At 37.9% G+C, this 17,171-nt stretch overlaps 1 pseudogene; it reads left to right on the top strand.

The window, feature by feature from the left end:
- The window catches only part of LOC141728105 (structural maintenance of chromosomes flexible hinge domain-containing protein 1-like), a 32,361-nt pseudogene extending 15,806 nt beyond the window's left edge, over positions 1-16,555 (top strand).
- The last annotated feature ends 616 nt before the right edge of the window (positions 16,556-17,171 follow it).

The raw sequence follows: 17,171 nt of genomic DNA, 5'->3' as shown, positions 1-17,171 counted from the left end.
GTGTATAAAATTGCACAAAATCAGTTATGTACAGTTTTTGAGCTTTGGTCATATTTTAAATACCTTAAGTCTAGTATCGCAAATGTGAAAATGATAATTACAGTCTCAGTCATAACTAATTTGTCATATGAACAGGTAGTGTAAAAAGTAATACGGCTGTGGGAAGTGATAATATAGCTGGGGGAATTGAAAACATCTCCAAATAGAAAGTCAATGTCTTTTAAGCTTCTGGAGATAAGAGCATAAAAAGTCATTCTGGGTCACTTGTAAAGAAATTCACTGCTTTTTGAAATTGCTGTAGGCAAGTTTAGTAACAGAAATATGTAGTATTCCTAAAATGCAGATTTAAACTGTGGATTACCACTTATGGAAACAGAGGTCTAAATTATAGTAGGATGCCATCTACACCTTATTTTCATTTGGGACTGCTGTGTTATAAAAATAAATATTTTCCTAAACTAGATAAGGCTGCTCAAAGTGACTTAGAAGACATGGAATTTCACTACTGACAGCATATGTTATCTCTCCAAGTCTGCGTTTAATAGTTGGTTAGCACTATTTTCCACTTTGACTTAAAAGTATTTTTATGAAAGGATGCTGTCAGAAAGATCAGGCTTGCTTTTTAAGCCATTTTTAGGTAGTAAGATTTGGTTTGCGAGAAGGGGCAGAAATGTTTTATAAGATGACTTGGGAAAATACTTACTCTGTCATTATCCTTTTAAAAAGAGTACATCAAGAATTTCAGGCACATATGTTTTAAGCTTGCAGTTTTAAAAGGTATAAAGCGAAGGATTTTTTAACAAAATACTAGGAGGAAGAATTTGGTAGAAGCTTTAGATCAAAAGTATCTTTGGGTTTTTAATTACTTTTGTCTTGAAAAAATTTATTAAAGACACTCTTATTCTCAGTGATCACTCAGGATATGTACGCCCTCTGCCAGTGCCTCGTAGTTTAAATAGTGATATCTCATATTTTGGAGTTGGAGGCAAGCAAGCAGTGTTCTTCGTGGGACAGTCTGCCAGAGTAAGTCAATGTCTGACTTTAATTTTATTTTAGAACATTCGCACACAATCAGATTGTTACTTCCTAACTTTTAATCACAGCATTTAAGTATTCTATGATGCTAATTTTAAGTCTTATTTTGATTTTTAAATGCTGTTTCTTTAATAAAATCAGATGATAAGCAAACCTGCAGCATCTCAGGATGTTCATGAGCTTGTCCTTTCTAAAGAGGATTTTGAAAAGAAGGAGAAAAACAAAGAAGCAATATATACTGGATTCATTCGAAACAGAAAGGTAAATAGCCTTAAGATTCTCACATTTATAAATGAAAGCCTTTCCCAGGTTAATGTGATTTAACTGTGTAATATTCCTGTAATACTTATCTGGAGATATCTTCACCTTAGTGAATCATTTGCACCCTGTAGTGTAAAAGGAAGTAACCAAGAACTTGAAGACACTAAAGACAATTTATGCCTTTTTTTATGTGATGCTTTTTCCTCTTTTCAGTTAAGGTTAAATGACAGAAATGCTTTACAGTTTTGCATGTCAGGTTAAGAAAAATACTTTAAAATGCTTTTCTAAGCACAACATTTTTTTTTGTTGCGTATGAAACTAAAATGAATTTTCTCTGAAGCAGTAAGGAATAAATTAGGGAACCAAATTGTACTTGTTTAGAAATACGTATGACTGACCTGTATACTGGACAGAAGTCCAGGCAGACCAACAAAACCAATTGATTTTATAAATATTCATACATGTTGTAAAATAAATGAACTGTTTAGCTGAAAGCTAAACTCAACAGTCCTGATGCTTTTCATGAAGAAAAAGAGCCTAAGTAAAAAAGCTGTAAGATAAGGAGGAAGATTGAAAATAACTGATTTTTGGACATTTTTGGGCAAGGAGGGAGAGGCCAAGATGTAGCTGAGGGTGCAGATGGGAGGAAAAATGAGTGGTGTGTATGACAGGGTAGTCAGACCTTGAGCCCATATCATGTGGGTTATGTCAGTGTTCTTGGTGTTTCATATGGATGAGAAAGGAACAGTAGGTAAATAAGGTTATTGTCGTGCCAGTTCTGGGTCAGTGAGTTGCAACAAAAAATGAATTGCCAGTTTTGGTTTTATTCTCTCTACAATATCAGACTCAAAAAATAGAAACTGAAAATAAAAGCTTACAAAATCTGCTTTATTGTAAAGGGTACAAATGCTTTCCCTCCCTGCTTGATACTAAAGAGCAAGGTTGGATGATACAAAGTAGAAGACAAACTAAGGCACGCATAAGTTGGAAGAAAGTAGCTGAATGAGATGCATAGGTGCTACTAAAGAGTTCAAGAAGCTGGTGCAATCAACTGTTTGAAATGTTGTGGTAATAATATAAAATCAAAGTTAAATTGACAGTGTTAAAATGCAAGTAAAATTCTATTTAGAGTTAAAAAGATAACTTGTAACTATCCAACAGGGAGGAGATGATGTGAAAAGTAATAGAGGTGAGGTATGAAGATAATAGAGGTTTCCCTAAAAGATTCCTAAAACCCAGGTTTAGGAATTTTTTTGCAAATCATTGAAATACCTAGGCCAGTTCATTATATTGGTGTGAAATAAAATGTGTGAATGCATCTCGCTAAAGACTTGAAAAATGGTCTGCACTGCACATACATCAGCAAGAGAATACTGTGGCAGAAGTAGAAATTGTAAATGGATTACTAGTGTGAGAAGAATAATTGAGCCTTTGAGCCATTCAGTTGGTGAAGGAAGTTATTTTTGCAAAGAAATTAAGGTGTAATTAATGTGAAACAAAAAACTTTAGAACAAGGCCATAACACTGAAGAGAAGTGATATTAATGGTATCCCTGCTGGTCATCTTTCCTTGATGGGTAATAGTCACCTCTCTTCACTGCAGTCATTTCTCTGGACCGTTGAATATTGCAAAGAAGTAAATAGTTATTTTCTAGCTGAGATAGATGCTAGGAATGTAGGGGAAGGTGCCATGGTAGTTTGTAATCTGTAGTGGGAAGGCAGCCAGATAATTTGGCAGTGATATTTTGGAGGCTCTTTTGGTCAAGAAATTTGGTAAATTTCTTCCATGATGTACAAAGTGGCACTTGTTCAGCATAAGTGTGCAGCTTCTAGGTTTGTCAGATCACATGGGGATGAGGACCAAGCAGCTCTGGCTTTTCTTTATTATTGCCAATCCCATCACTAGCATAGAATAGACCAGGCTATGCTGTGGGCAGGAAAAAGAGATGTAGTCTTCTTTGACGAAAAGTCTCAAAAATTGTTTAATTATCCTTTTAGCTAAGGAGAGCTCTTTGATTCCCTGGGGAAAGTAAGTCTTGATAGAACACCCTTAACTATTTCACCTAACTGATTGGGTAGGACATGTCTCCTTTCATGCCTTAGTGATGTGGGGTTTGTCTGCTTTCCTGCAAAATAAGGCATGTAGCTGCATTGACTACAACATATCTTCCCAGTTGTAGCAATTGTTTGCATTCACTAGAAAGATCTTAATCTTTGTTTTAAAAATAGAGGTTTTTTTCTGGATGTACCAAATGTAAGTGATTACTCACTGGTCCAGTGTGAAGCATGACATCAACCACTGTGTCTTCCTGCACTTTAGAAAACTGTCAAAAGAGCAAAGTGCATCCATTCAGGAAAAGACAGTCAGTAGTTTCTGGAATGAGGAATCTCTCTTTCTGTTAGGCTACTTGACATTTCATCTGGAATTGAGGATTCACCTTTTTTTCTTTTACAACAAAACTGTTTCTTCTTCTTGAGTTTCTGCTGTAGAAAGTAGCCTATCCCTTTAAAAGCCAATAACTTTTTTTGGCTTTGTTTTCTTAAAGAGGCCTTAATGTCTTGCCCACTTAATGCTTCCAATCGATGGATGAGAACATGGATATTACACAGTGCTACTACATTCAGTGTGATTAAATGCATTTTTAGACGGCACACTTTAGGTGCTGTGATGAAAGTGAGTTGAAAATGAACTGGATTAGTGATGTCACATTCTCAGCTTGTTGACTTTAATTTGGAAACCTTTATTTTAAGCTTTAATCCTTTGTGATACTTAGCATCATGTGTTCTGTATTACTTTTCTCTTATGTTTTTTAATCCCTTTCAAGTTGATGGGCATTTGGAAATTCAGTTTACATCCCTGCTCTTATTATTTTACTTTTTTTGTAGCCATCTGATTCTACTCACATCACAAGTGATGATGAAAGATTTCTTCATAATCTAATATTATAAGAAAGGGATAAAGAGAGTTTCACAGCAGTTGTCATTACAGGTGTACAACCAGATCACATGCAGTACTTGAAAAACTACTTTCATCTTTGGACAAGGCAGCTGGCGTAAGTTGGTGATTTAAAAGATTTCATTTAAAAGTGGGCTACTAACAAAGTCAAGTAATTATGAAATGCTTCTTTTTTGTGCTTTGACATTGGCCTTATTCTTTTTAAGGCCATTAATACTTCAATTAGCCTCCCTATCTAACCAATTTTACAGTAATGAACACAACTGAATGGGGCACCCCCAACCAAAGATGTGACTTGATGATTAATACATAATCCACTGTAATTTTTACATACATATCCACTGTAATTTTTAGTAGCCTATTAATTTAATGGTGTATTACTAATGTAAGAAATTGTTTATCTAGTTACTAAGAACTTCATCAGTTACTTTGCTCACAGCCGTGCTCCTAACCTTGCTCACAGCCTTGCTCCTAATTTACACTTTTAGGGGATCTTTTGGTTGGTTGACTTTTTAAACAACAACAAAAGAAGGTGCTGCTCTTCATCCAGTTTAAGAGGGAGAAGGATATATGACACTATCTGCTCTGTACTGTAATGTCATCTGTGGGCCTGCAGAGCCTGGAGATACCAGTGAATAGTTTGGGCTTACCTGTTATGATGATGGATCCATCTGTGAATGTAAACTGAAATACAAAGGCCTAGACCAGTTTTGAAATCTGGCAAACTACACAACTTTGTTTTCAAACTATGATTTTATTTTTGTGATACCTATAATCTGATAATAATAGATGTACTTAAAAAGAGGATTAATATAAGAATTAGGTAATATCTTACTATGTGAAATATCATTCAGTGTTGCACATAAAAACTTGTTACTGAAGCCATTTTTAACCTCATGAAAATATAGGGTACATCTACTTGCAGAGGGTAATTTAGATCCCTCATTAGCTTCCAGGTGCTCATCCAGTGAACACTCACACTTTGCTGTGTGTTAGTTCTTTCCAACCATCTCTTGAAGTGAAAGAGCTGCCTCTGTTTGAGATGGAACCCAGGTGCAATTATTCAGATATATGCCCTGTAGCTGTTACAGTAAAACCGCTCACTTAGCCTTCCAGTGCTGCACAGTCCCGTGTCACTGTTTCAGCTGCAATGGCCCTTTCCCCCCCCGAACACTTCACCATTTCCTTCTGCCATGCCTTTTGCCACACATACAGGGTACCAGTTTCATTCCACTTTCATGCGCTGCAGCACAAGCCCTCATTATTTTGGATGCTTTGAAGTGGAGATGAACCCCTAAAATAACAATGTCTTAAGGCCAGGAGACTGCCTTTTGAAGTCTGGAAGAAATGCACACAAAATACTAAGCAATTTGGACATACTATAAAATCCTGAGCAATGAGATCAGGAGGAGTCTTTTTCTGGGAACCAAGATTTCTCTTTGGGGAACATTTAGTGCAGTGGAGGTCAAAGGCAAGCAGCTGTAAACTTGCAGGTGCATTTGTCTTTAGTCATGCATTCAGTCCCCTTGACTAGTACAATCTCATTTTTCTCCCGACCATCCCCCAGAGCTTTAAGGATTCAGTCTTTGAAGTTGGAAGAATTAGCTAGCTGAAAAGTTGAAGTAAATGGAGTTGAGTTCCTCAGTTTTCTCAAATTGCATTTCTCTATGAAATTATTTTATCTATTTGACCACATATATTTTTTGAAATTTGTTAAATGAGGAAAAATGCCAATTAGAAAGCAATGTTTACAACTGAAAAACTATTTCTATTATGCAGATCACGTCCATGACTCCTACCTATATTCAAATTTATGTAAATAATGTAAGGATAGTGATTGTTTGTTACATATTTCTGTTACTGTTAGATGATTGATACAAAACTGATAGCAGAGACAAAGTGTGGAAAGATTTGTGACTCTAATTCTGATTTCCAGACTGCAGAACAATTTACAGTAGTTTTTTTTTAGTTGACCCTTTGATGTAAAGGATCTGTAGCCATGTAACAATTGGTTTTTTTTTTTCACTTAATCATTTTTTTTCAAATTTGTTTCCAGTTATTTTACCCAAAAATTTGTCCTAGTGTGATTGTGCATGACAGAGATGAGAAGAATGAAAAGGAGTCACTTCCTTTAGTAAACCTTTATTACCAGATATATGTTGTCAAGGAGTTGATTTATAACAGTGCAACAAACCAGTTATATTTTAATAAAAATAAAAGCTTATTTAGATTTTTTTAAATTATAATGTGCAATTTTTAAATTTCACTTGCTGGTTTGGTTTTTCTCTGAAATGTGTTTCAGTCATATCTATCACTATTATATCCATGGACCAAAAGGAAATGAAGCTAATGCTGCAACAAAAGAAGTAAGCCCTTTCAACAACATCGATATTGAGGTAAGAGATTTTATACATGTTAGTCAAAAGTCCTCTTTGATGCCAACTTATTTATATTGTGCCTGTTTCTCTGTAATCATGCCTTTTAAAATACAGCATTCAAGATGTGTATGTAGTTTAATTTTTTGAGGTCATTCTGTTTAGCATTGCTGTGTAGGAACTAACTCCTTTGCTAACAGTCAGTTGTCAAAGTGGTTATTACTGTAAGTCTTTTCCTCTAAGGAAAATCAACTTATTTTCCTTTTTTCCAGATTTCAATGTTTGAAAAGGGAAAAGTACCAAAGATTGTCAATCTGAGGGAGATCAAAGATGACATGCAGACATTGTATATAAATACTGCAGCAGATAGTTTTGAGTTCAAGGCACATGTTGAAGAAGAAGGTATAGTTGAAGGCATCATCCGATACCACCCCTTCCTTTATGATAAAGAAACATACCCTGATGATCCATGTTTTCCATCAAGTAAGTGAAATGCTTTGCTAATTGTCAGTCCTACTACTCTAAATATTTTAATGAAATAAAAACCAGAACAACTTTAGGTTGAAGTGTAAATATTACCTGATTTAGGTTGTGACAGAACAGAAAAGTTCACATTCTTTTGGATGAACAGATGTTGTGAATTTTCTGTTGTGGTAACTCATTCCTGTAAACTTGATCTTTGGCGTACCACCATCTGATCCCAAATTATAAACTCTAATGGAATGTACTCCAGTTGAAACTTTGCACTTGCTTGATTGCATCTTTGCTCCAACAAAGTAATAAAATATGAGCAGTTGATTCAAGAGATTTCAAGAGATACAGATTCAAGAGATTTCAAGAGATTATAGTATCGAAATACTGCAAAGGACAACATATAGTCTGAAGTCTTTAGTTTAAAATTTCTTTTACTCAGTTGTGAGTTTTCAAATGCAAGGGGTTTTAAAATTCCTTGTACTTTTTTTTTGTTTTTTTTACAAAACAAATCTTGAGTTAATTGGGATGAGATTTCATGATACTAGAAGAACATCAGTTGAAACGAAGGAAAAAGTAACACTCAAAATTTTAAAATTTCGAATTTGGTAATATTTAACTTCCATTTCGAATTTTTCTTAGTTTTTCTGCTTGCTATTTCTAAAACAGGAAAAAAATGTAATATTGTATGTAATGAGCTTGATATAATGTGCATTGCTACTGTGCTGAATATAATAACAATAGTACTTCATTAAAATTGCTGTGGGTTTTGATATTACATTAATTTTTTAAGGAAATATATTCAGGAGACTATCTTTCTTTTTTTTTCTTTTTTAAACAAGGATTAAATGATGATGATGACGATGACTGTTTTTTAGTAGAAAAAGGTGCCAGAGGAAAAAGGCCTATTTTTGAATGTTTTTGGAATGGAAGATTAATACCGTACACAACTGTGGAAGAGTAAGTGGTGATGTGTTTGTACAGTCTCTTTCTATAATGTAAACCTCTCTTTATGAAAAAGGATTGTAATGACTTTCTCCTTTTAAGTTTTGACTGGTGCGCTCCTCCAAAGAAGAGAGGATTGGCACCAATTGAATGCTACAACAGAATTTCTGGTGCATTGTTTACCAATGATAAGTTCCAGGTCAGCACAAACAAACTCACTTTCATGGATCTGGAGCTGAAACTAAAGGATAAGAATACTCTGTTCACGAGAATCTTCAATGGACAGGTAATTACTGCATTCTGTTAAGTGTTTCTTCTTGGTGAAGTTCAGTGCATGTAATACAGAAACCTTTGCTTACTGGTTATTTGTTCATGTCTCTGGTTTAGTGAGCAGTAAAGCTGAATCTTTAAATCTGAAAACTTAAGACTCAGTATTTTTCCTTTTATTTTCTTGAACAATTACTTTATTTAGTTGTTATATGTCATTTTTGTGGAAAGACCCTCTTCCTAGCTCAGGGAAGCACTTTTTTTTTGACTTGAAGTGTACTTTTCCTCAACTTTTTAAAAGTTGTCAGACTGAAGAATCCTTTTTTTTTCTTTGCTTCTGTTCCTATATTTCTTCTTCTTTTCTGTTTGTTCTTTTTGTGTGTGTGTGACTTTTTGGCTTTTCTTTTGAGTACAGTATCTCTGTACTCTTACAACTGTTCAGGCTTCTGATGTGGTCAGATTCAGATTTTATAGTACATTGTTAATATGTACTTATTTTGTAATCTCTTTATAGGAGCAGCGAATGAAAATTAACAGAGAATTTGCTCTGTGGCTCAAAGACTGTCATGAAAAATATGACAAACAGATAAAATTCACAGTCTTCAAAGGAATAACTGTACGTACTGATGTATTATCCAAAAGAATGCAGAGCCCTTGGACAATGTATGCTGCAATAGAGTGGGATGGAAAAATATACAAAACTGGACAGCTGGTAAGTTAGTTAAACCCTATGAAAGGCAGATACTGTGCATTTGATGCAGGAGTAATGAATTAATTGGTGTCTTCTGCTTATAGGTGAAAACTACTAAGACTCATCCAATATTCTATGGAAGCATTGAGAAATTTTACTTGTATGGGGACCATGATGGGGATATATTTGCCACTGGGGGAGAGGTTCAAATTGCTTTGGTAAGAAGAAATACAGAAAGGATTCACACAGCTAGTGTGGATATTAAATCTTTAAACATAAAGATATGTTTAAGCATAAAGATATTAAATCTTTAATCTGACCTGATTAAATTACTTTAAATAACAGTAAATACCTTTAATGTAATTTTTTACAATCAGCAGTCTAGAAATACTCAACTTGAGCTTTAATGTGAATATATTAAAATTATTATTTATTATGAACAGTCTGATTTATAAAGATTTGTGTATGGAATAAAGTATCACAGTTAACATCAATAGTATATTGTGCATCCATTTGTAACCCTTGTGGTTTCAGCAAATTTTAAAACAGTGTCTTGTAGTTTCACCAGGTAGTATTTGTTAGCATATTGCATTATGTCTTTGTTGACTTGTTTAGTCTCTTGATTGCGAGGTCTTTCTCATCTGATGTATTATAAAGTCTGGCCACTTATAACTGCACTGAATTTTTATTTCAGGAACCACAGGCATTGTATGCTGAAACGAAAATTATTCCAATCTCAAAACTTGACAGAACAGTGTCTGACAAAGTTGTGAAAAAATACATAGAGGATGAAATGGCAAGGTAAGCACTAAGTAACAATTACATAATTGTGGAGTCCCTAATTATAGTTCTTGTATTTAATCAGGAATCAAAGAAAGTTCAGTTTTATTCCCAAATGGAATAGCAGTCAACTGTTTCAGTAGAAACCAAAAAAAAAAAAAAACCAAGAAGAAATAGGTTGGGATTTGGATTTTTTTCCCTACCACAAAAATAGTTTCATGTGTATTTAACTAAAGGTAAATTGCTCTTTATTATTTTAACTTACTGCAAAAATGTTCACCCTTTTTTTTTTTCTATTAGACTTCCTGATAAATTATCAGTAACATGGCCTGAAGGAGATGAGTTATTACCAAATGAAACAAGATTTGCTGGTACACCAATAGGTATATTTTTTTCTTCCAAATACGAAAGCATTAAATGCCAATTAAAAAATATATTGTGCGCCCTTGTTAAAAAGATAAGCATACAGAAATCTCTGATCACTTTTAATTTACAACATATTTTAAATGTCTGTCATCTTTCATTTTAAATTCAGGAGCATTAAGAATAGAAATTTTAAATAAAAAAGGAGAAGCAATGCAAAAACTTCCAGGTACAAGCCACGGAGGTTCAAAGAAACTTCTTGTTGAACTCAAAGTTATTTTGCATTGTGAGTATTTCATTATATTTAATTGTATCTTTATTATTTTTAAAGTGCATAATGGATAATAAGGTATTCAATTGTATAATATATGTATATATTTAAAATACATACTTGAATTTGATAAATGGATGTCGTAGTTAGACAATATTCCATCAATTCATGTTGCATTTCAAAGCCACTTTGCATGAAATGACAACTGCCTCAATACCATGTATTGTCTTAAATGCTGTATTTTGTTTACATCTTCTGTCACAAGTAAGGAGGGCCTAACAATTCCAACCTGTTCTACTTAACCTGCATAAGAACATGGGTAAAATGGATAATGTTTCTGTAGGTAATGTAGCAATTTATGAGATACATAAAAGTGGGGATCAGACTTGTTTAGTATCTAACATAAATTTGCTTCAGAATTTTTAAAAAATCAAGGGTTTTTTTAATTTATTCGTTTGTGGTTTCCATTTGGTGGGTATTTCACCTGATGCTCTCACATTGCATTATTAAGAATTGTGTTCTGTCCAATGCAAATGAAATCACTCAAATTTTGTTTTGTTTAAAACACTAAATTCTCTGAAAACTCCAATTCTGCACATGTCAAATGTATTTAACTTGTAGAAACCTAAAATCTTCTTTCTTTCCATACACCATAAGAAAATCCAAATCCTTTATCTGTTAGGAGTTGTAAAAATAGCTTTATGAGTGCTGAGGTTATTGTAGTGGTACATGTCAAGGAAACCAAAAGAAGTATCTTAGCTCAGTTTAGTGTATATGTCATGAGGCTACACGTGGTATTTTAATGGCACTTAGTTCATGGGAGCCGGCTGCTGTGCATGACCATTGTCCAGCATAGTGTGCTGGGGCATAAAGAGGTTGGAATTGAACAAAAGCTGTTCATTTAATCTAGATTATCAAATTGTCTCCTATCAGCATGTGTGACACACCAGTGTTTTGTAAATTTAATAAGATAGGGCATCATGATGTCAGGAAGTATGGACTTGAGAGAGACCTGGTGTTTATGTTGTTCTGTTTTGTCAGGGTCGTTCCTAGGATCACTGAAAAGTCTGCCTTCAGACCTTTCATGTCTCCTGACTCATTCATTGATGGAAATTTGTACTTCTAACTGTTTCTACTACTTCTTGTGTTTTTCTCTACTCAGTTGAAGAATCAGTAGTGTAATCCTCATCTTCTTCATCAGAACAATGAATAAATCCCATAAGTGATGATTTGGGCATAGCACACCTAGCAAAACTCAAACCCTTAATTGTATAAATGAGAGAAATGTGGTTACACCCATACAAAGTCCAAGAGCAAATATAATGTACAAAAAGTTTCTCTTCTCTTTTGAGGAGTGGAATACTTGGTGAACTGTAGTATGGGCTACCAAGAGACCTGAGCTATGAGAAACCTAATCTCTTACTGGGGAGTCTTATTATACAAGCTTCAGTTCAAAATTAGGGTTTGAATTAGGGTAAGAGAATGATAAAATCTTGTTGACAGCTCTTAATTTATCTTACGTATGCCATTTGGTGCAAAGACCGGGTAATGAAACAGTTTTGCTTAGCTATAAAACAATTTGTATTTCTACTGCATTTCTTTTTGTTCAGTGTAGTCTTATTGCAGTCACATTCTATATTCTGAAGTGTGTTTTGTTGGAAAATAAAAAGTATTACTACCTCTTGACACTTCCAACAATAAATCTTACTTCTGTGTTTATCTTAGGTTATAGAACCAGTCACTAGAACTGCCTCAGAGTTTCAGTGTGTTATATTTTTGTATATGTTTTAATTCTACAGAGGTTTATAAAGATAAAACAATTTGGAGCAAAACAGGAGGGTTTTTTTCCAGTAATATTTTCTGTCAACTGCACATTTTTATCATTGCTCCCATTGAAGCAATTTTGCTACAGTCATTTGTCAGTTTGATCCATTGCCAGCATGGAGTGCAGAGTGCTCACAGTTACAGGGAATGTACTACCAAAGAGCTAACGAAATGCAACTTTACAAACCTGCTTCTTTCAGTGCAATGTGCCTGAGGCTAGCAAGTTTTAATTAAAATGGGATTAGACAGGGAACTCATTTGTTTAGCTGTGATCATTGTGTTTAGTTGTAAAGCTGAATTGATGTTAGTTAGAGATCCAGAAGTGATAGTAATACTAAATAATAAGTGATACTAATGCTTGAAAAAGTTAAGAATTATGGTGTAAAATTTAAATACATGAGCTAAGTGTTTGTTTTGCAGCACCTACTGAGAATAAAGAAATAATTTCCCATATCAGTCAGCATGGAGGCAAGTGGCCATACTGGTTTAAAAAAATGGGTAAGTTGCATATTCAATATCTTCCGTTTATTTGTTTGTTTTTTTTTTCTTTCTAATTGTACTTTTATATCTGTTTAGAAAATCTTCAGAAACTTGGTAACTACTCCTTGAAACTGCAAGTAGTGTTGAATGAAAGTAATGCAGACACTTATGCAGGAAGGCCTCTGCCATCTAAAGTATTTAAATTTACTATTGTAGGTAAGAATTCCCATCTTTTTTCCTAATTCAGTGTTTCTGTTTGATTCATATTATATCAAAATTTGTGATGTCCTAGTTGAGACGTGGTTTTCAGCACTGAAAAGTAGCATTTGCATGTCAAATTTGATGAATTTCCAGGAAACAATGGGGTTTTGTGGTAGGTTTTGATCTCATGTGTAATGTGTTGGCTCTGTGGCAGGCAGTTTTACATAAAAAAATAAAACTCCTTGATGTGAACTTTCCTAAATGTATGTATAAAAAACAAACTTAAACTTCATTAGAATCCCCCTTTTTCCTCATGCCATTGACATAAATATTCTTTCATAAAACTAATATTCATTAGGCTAACTGTCATGCATAAACCACAGAAATGCATTAAAAAACAGGTTATACATTTAAAATAAACATGTTGAGTTTGAAGTATTTTTTTAAATTAATTAATTAAGGAAGAATCCTATGCAAAACTAAATTCTCATTTGGTTGTAACGAATGTGTCTCTTTACTGCAATTCTTACTAGAATGTTCATTTCAGAAAGGGTTGGAGTGAAGGGAGAGGTGTTGAGGTAGCCTGGAGCTTGATGATGGTGCCAGTTATTGTTGAGTGTTTGTGGCTGAGAGAACGGGGAACGCCAACAAGGCAGATATTGTGCTGGGAGTCTGTTACAGACCACCCAGCCAGGATGCAGAGGCAGATTGAATACATAAACAGCTGGGAGAAGTGTCACAATGACTAGTCCTTGTTCTTATGGGGGGCTTCCCCTTTACCAGATGTGTGCTGGAAATGTAACACAGCAGAGAGGAAATGGTCTAGGAGGTTCCTGGAGACTTTTGAAGAGAACTTGCTGAGCTGACACAACTGGTGAGGGAGCCAGCTGGGCAGGGAGCCCTATCTCCTTTGTGACTTTCTCTTTGAGAATAGAGAAGGACTGGTGGGTGGTTGGAGGCTGTCTTGAGCATATCAATCATAAAATGGATGTTTACAGTGTTTACTGTCATCTTGGACTTCCAGAGGGCAGGATTTGGCCTGTTAGGTGAATGGTTGGTTGACAGAGTCCCTTGGGAGGTAGTTCTGAAGGGCAGAGGAATCCAGAAAGGCTGGAAGAAGAAGAGCAAAAAGGAAGCTCACAATCTGAACTTCAGGAGAAGACTCTGTCCTCTTCAAAGATCTGCCTGTTAGAGCTCTATGGAAAGAGGCCCTGGACAGACTGGAGGCCCAAACAAGTTTGTTAGTATTCACAGTCACTTCCAAGCTCAAGTCTGGTTCATCACAATGAGTGGAAAGTCGGACAAAAATTCCTGGAGGCTTGCATGGATGAACAAGGAGCTACTGGCAAAACTCAACACAGAGAAGTATACAGAAGGTGGAAATGGAACCAAGTAACTGGAGAGGAATGCAGACACCATCCAAGCATGCAGGGATGGGGTTAGGAAAGCCAAAGTCCAATTGGAATTGAAAATAGAGTCACTAGCAAGTGATATCAAAGTCTACATGACAGACTTCTTTAAATACATAGGTGACAAAAGGATGGCTGAAATAAACATGAGCCCACTGTTGAATGAGGCAGGGAACACAGGATGTGGAAAAGGCTGAGATACTGAAATCATCTGCCTTAGTATTTATTAGTAAGACAGACCTCAGGAATCCCAGACCCCAAAGACCTTCCCCTGGTGCAAGGTCTGGGACAAGGAGGATACACCCTTGGTGGAAGATGATCAGGCCAGGGAATACCTAAGCAAACTGGTGATACCTATGTTCATGGGCCATGATGGGATGCACTCATGAACCAGAGAGAGCTGACTGATATCCTTATGAGGCCACTCACACTAATTAAATAATCGTGGCAATTGAGAGAACTGCCTGATGTTTTGAGGAAAGCATCACTCCCATTAACAGAAATCAGGAAGGGGGCACACAGAGCTACAGGCCAGTCAACTTCATTTCAGTTTGTGGAAAGGTGATGGGGCAACTAATCTCTTTTTAAAAAATTAGTCTAGGTGTTATTAAATCAAGAACTGATGTAATAAATTCACCTTGGCTCCCGACTGGGCAGGGGATGCACTGGCTCCTGACAGGGCCTGACTCTGTGCCCTGGGGCTGGGGGAGCTGTCACGGGGCAGGGAGGGCCAGGGCTGGCAGTGGCTGCTCAGGGATGGCTTTGGCCCGTGTCCCTCCAAGCAGCCACTGCCCAAGCAGCTGCGCTGCCCCCGGGCTCTCCTCTCGGCCTGCTGGGCTTTGTTGGGTGGCACAGCCTGTGCCAAGGGGCGGCAAGGTGCCTGCAGGCCCCAGCTCTGGGGGAAACGGAGAACGTCCTGCCTGCATCCACCGTGCTGCCAGCTCAGTAGTGCAGCACAGCACGGGCTGACGCTCCTCATTGCTCCCACAGAAGTGCTTGGCATGTCAGACACAAACGCCCAGAATCCACGGAAAACACCGAGAATTATCTGCCCCCAGGACGTGCGCAGGTCCTGCATGATAGGCACGGTAGTGACACTGTGCACTGTGCCAATTTCCGTGGGACTGTGCTATGCTGGGTTCCGGTTGTGGAAGGGAAAGAAACGGTAAGTGTTGGCCCATCTCTACCCTCTAGCTTCTTTATAGGCTGCACATAGTCAAGAACATTCAGGGAACAGAAATGCTGCTGTGGAGTTGTGGCCAGTCCATGGTTGTCCAACTAACTGTGCTGAGGGTCCTGCTGCTGCTCAGAGCTTTCATTGGCCTCCTAATTGCTGGGCCTTGTCCTGGGGTGCCCGCTGGGGCTGCAGCCAGTGCTGGCTCCCACTGAGGCTGCCTGGCCCAGAGCAGCCCCGGGGACACAGGGCAGAGGCAAAGCACGGTGGGGAGGAGAAAGAGCAGGGGCGAGATTGCCCTTGAAAGGCAGAGGTGCTCTGGGGCCCACTCCTGGCCACGGAGCCTGCCCAGAGCTGTGTCCTGCTCGCCGGGGCCTTGAGGGGCAGCTGTGCAGCTGGGCCAAGCTGTGCCAGCAGCTCCAGCCGTGCTGGGGAGCCTTGCCAGCTCTGGGCCCTGCTGTGCAGGAGGCTCCCTGTGTGCCACTGGCACCTGGGCCCTCAGCCACCTCCTCTCTCCACAGTCGCGCTGCCGCTGCTCCAGCATCCCGGCCGAGAAGGCGTGCCTCTCCCTCTCCCCCAGAGAGCCCAGAGACCGTCGCCTTTGACAGCTCTCACCCGAGGCCTCGGCAGCAGGAGTTGCCCAAGAAAGCAGAGCACCAGCCCTCCGTGCCTCCCCCACGGCCCCCCAGCCCGGCCTTGAAGCGGAAGCCTCCCGAGATCCCCCCACCTCCACCCCTCCCGAGCCCGCCGCCCTGGTCCAACTAGGACTGCAACTGGGCTAGCCTCGCAGGGCTTGGGCCACCAACAGCTTGGGCACCTGCCCTCCTCTACAATTAGCCCGTGTTACCTACGGGCAACAGCCAGAGTCCGTTTTCATACTCTTGGACCTTCAACAGGAAGGGCTGAAGATTCTTCCCATGCCCTTTCTCATCCTTTACCTCTTTCATTTTCATACAGTTGGGTGCTCGTTGCATCTCTTAAAGACTTTATTAGCACTGCATGTTTTGCCTTACCTGTCAAGGGAAAAAAAATAAAAAAACTCTTCAGTTCTGATTTCATTTTTAGTGCGATTTGGCCGCTCACATTTTGAGGAATTAATTTTCCACGATACTTCTTCCCTTTTTCCTTACTATCCATAAAAAGTTCATCTGGCCAAAAAAATCACCAGCATTACTGAGATTTACCTCAAAGCCCAGAGGGGAATCTAGCACCAAATATTCTTCCTCTGCACTGCGCAACAAGAAATATTCAGAAGAATATTCACTGGCAGCTGAGGCTTGTGGAACTCCCAGAATACTGAGCCTGCAGAGGAGGCACATAGCCCTGGCAGTGGCTGAGGGGACTTCTCCTCACAGACTCCTCTGAAAGTGTGTCACTCCAGGAGGAGAAAGCCTTTAAACCTGTGCCTTACCTTCTTCCTGTGCTAAAATGTAAAGTTCCTCCTGAGCTACAAACAATTCTCCATTCCTCAACAAAGCTACTCATGTTCGTGACTTATCTTAAAGAGCAAAGGCAAATGTGGTCAGAAATTTCTCATCAAAGCCTGTTTGCAGAGAAACGCCACCATATGTGAGAAAATAGTTCTTAGCATCAGCTCAGTCAAACGAAAGGCAACCCTGAACTGAGCAGCGCTTTAAGTGAACTTGAATTCTCTTTCCTCACCTATCAG

The sequence above is a fragment of the Zonotrichia albicollis genome, unplaced genomic scaffold (genome assembly GCF_047830755.1).
Source record: "Zonotrichia albicollis isolate bZonAlb1 unplaced genomic scaffold, bZonAlb1.hap1 Scaffold_90, whole genome shotgun sequence".
NCBI lineage: Eukaryota > Metazoa > Chordata > Aves > Passeriformes > Passerellidae > Zonotrichia > Zonotrichia albicollis.
Note: the sequence above shows the minus strand (reverse complement) of the source record. Positions and strands in the feature narration are given on the sequence as shown.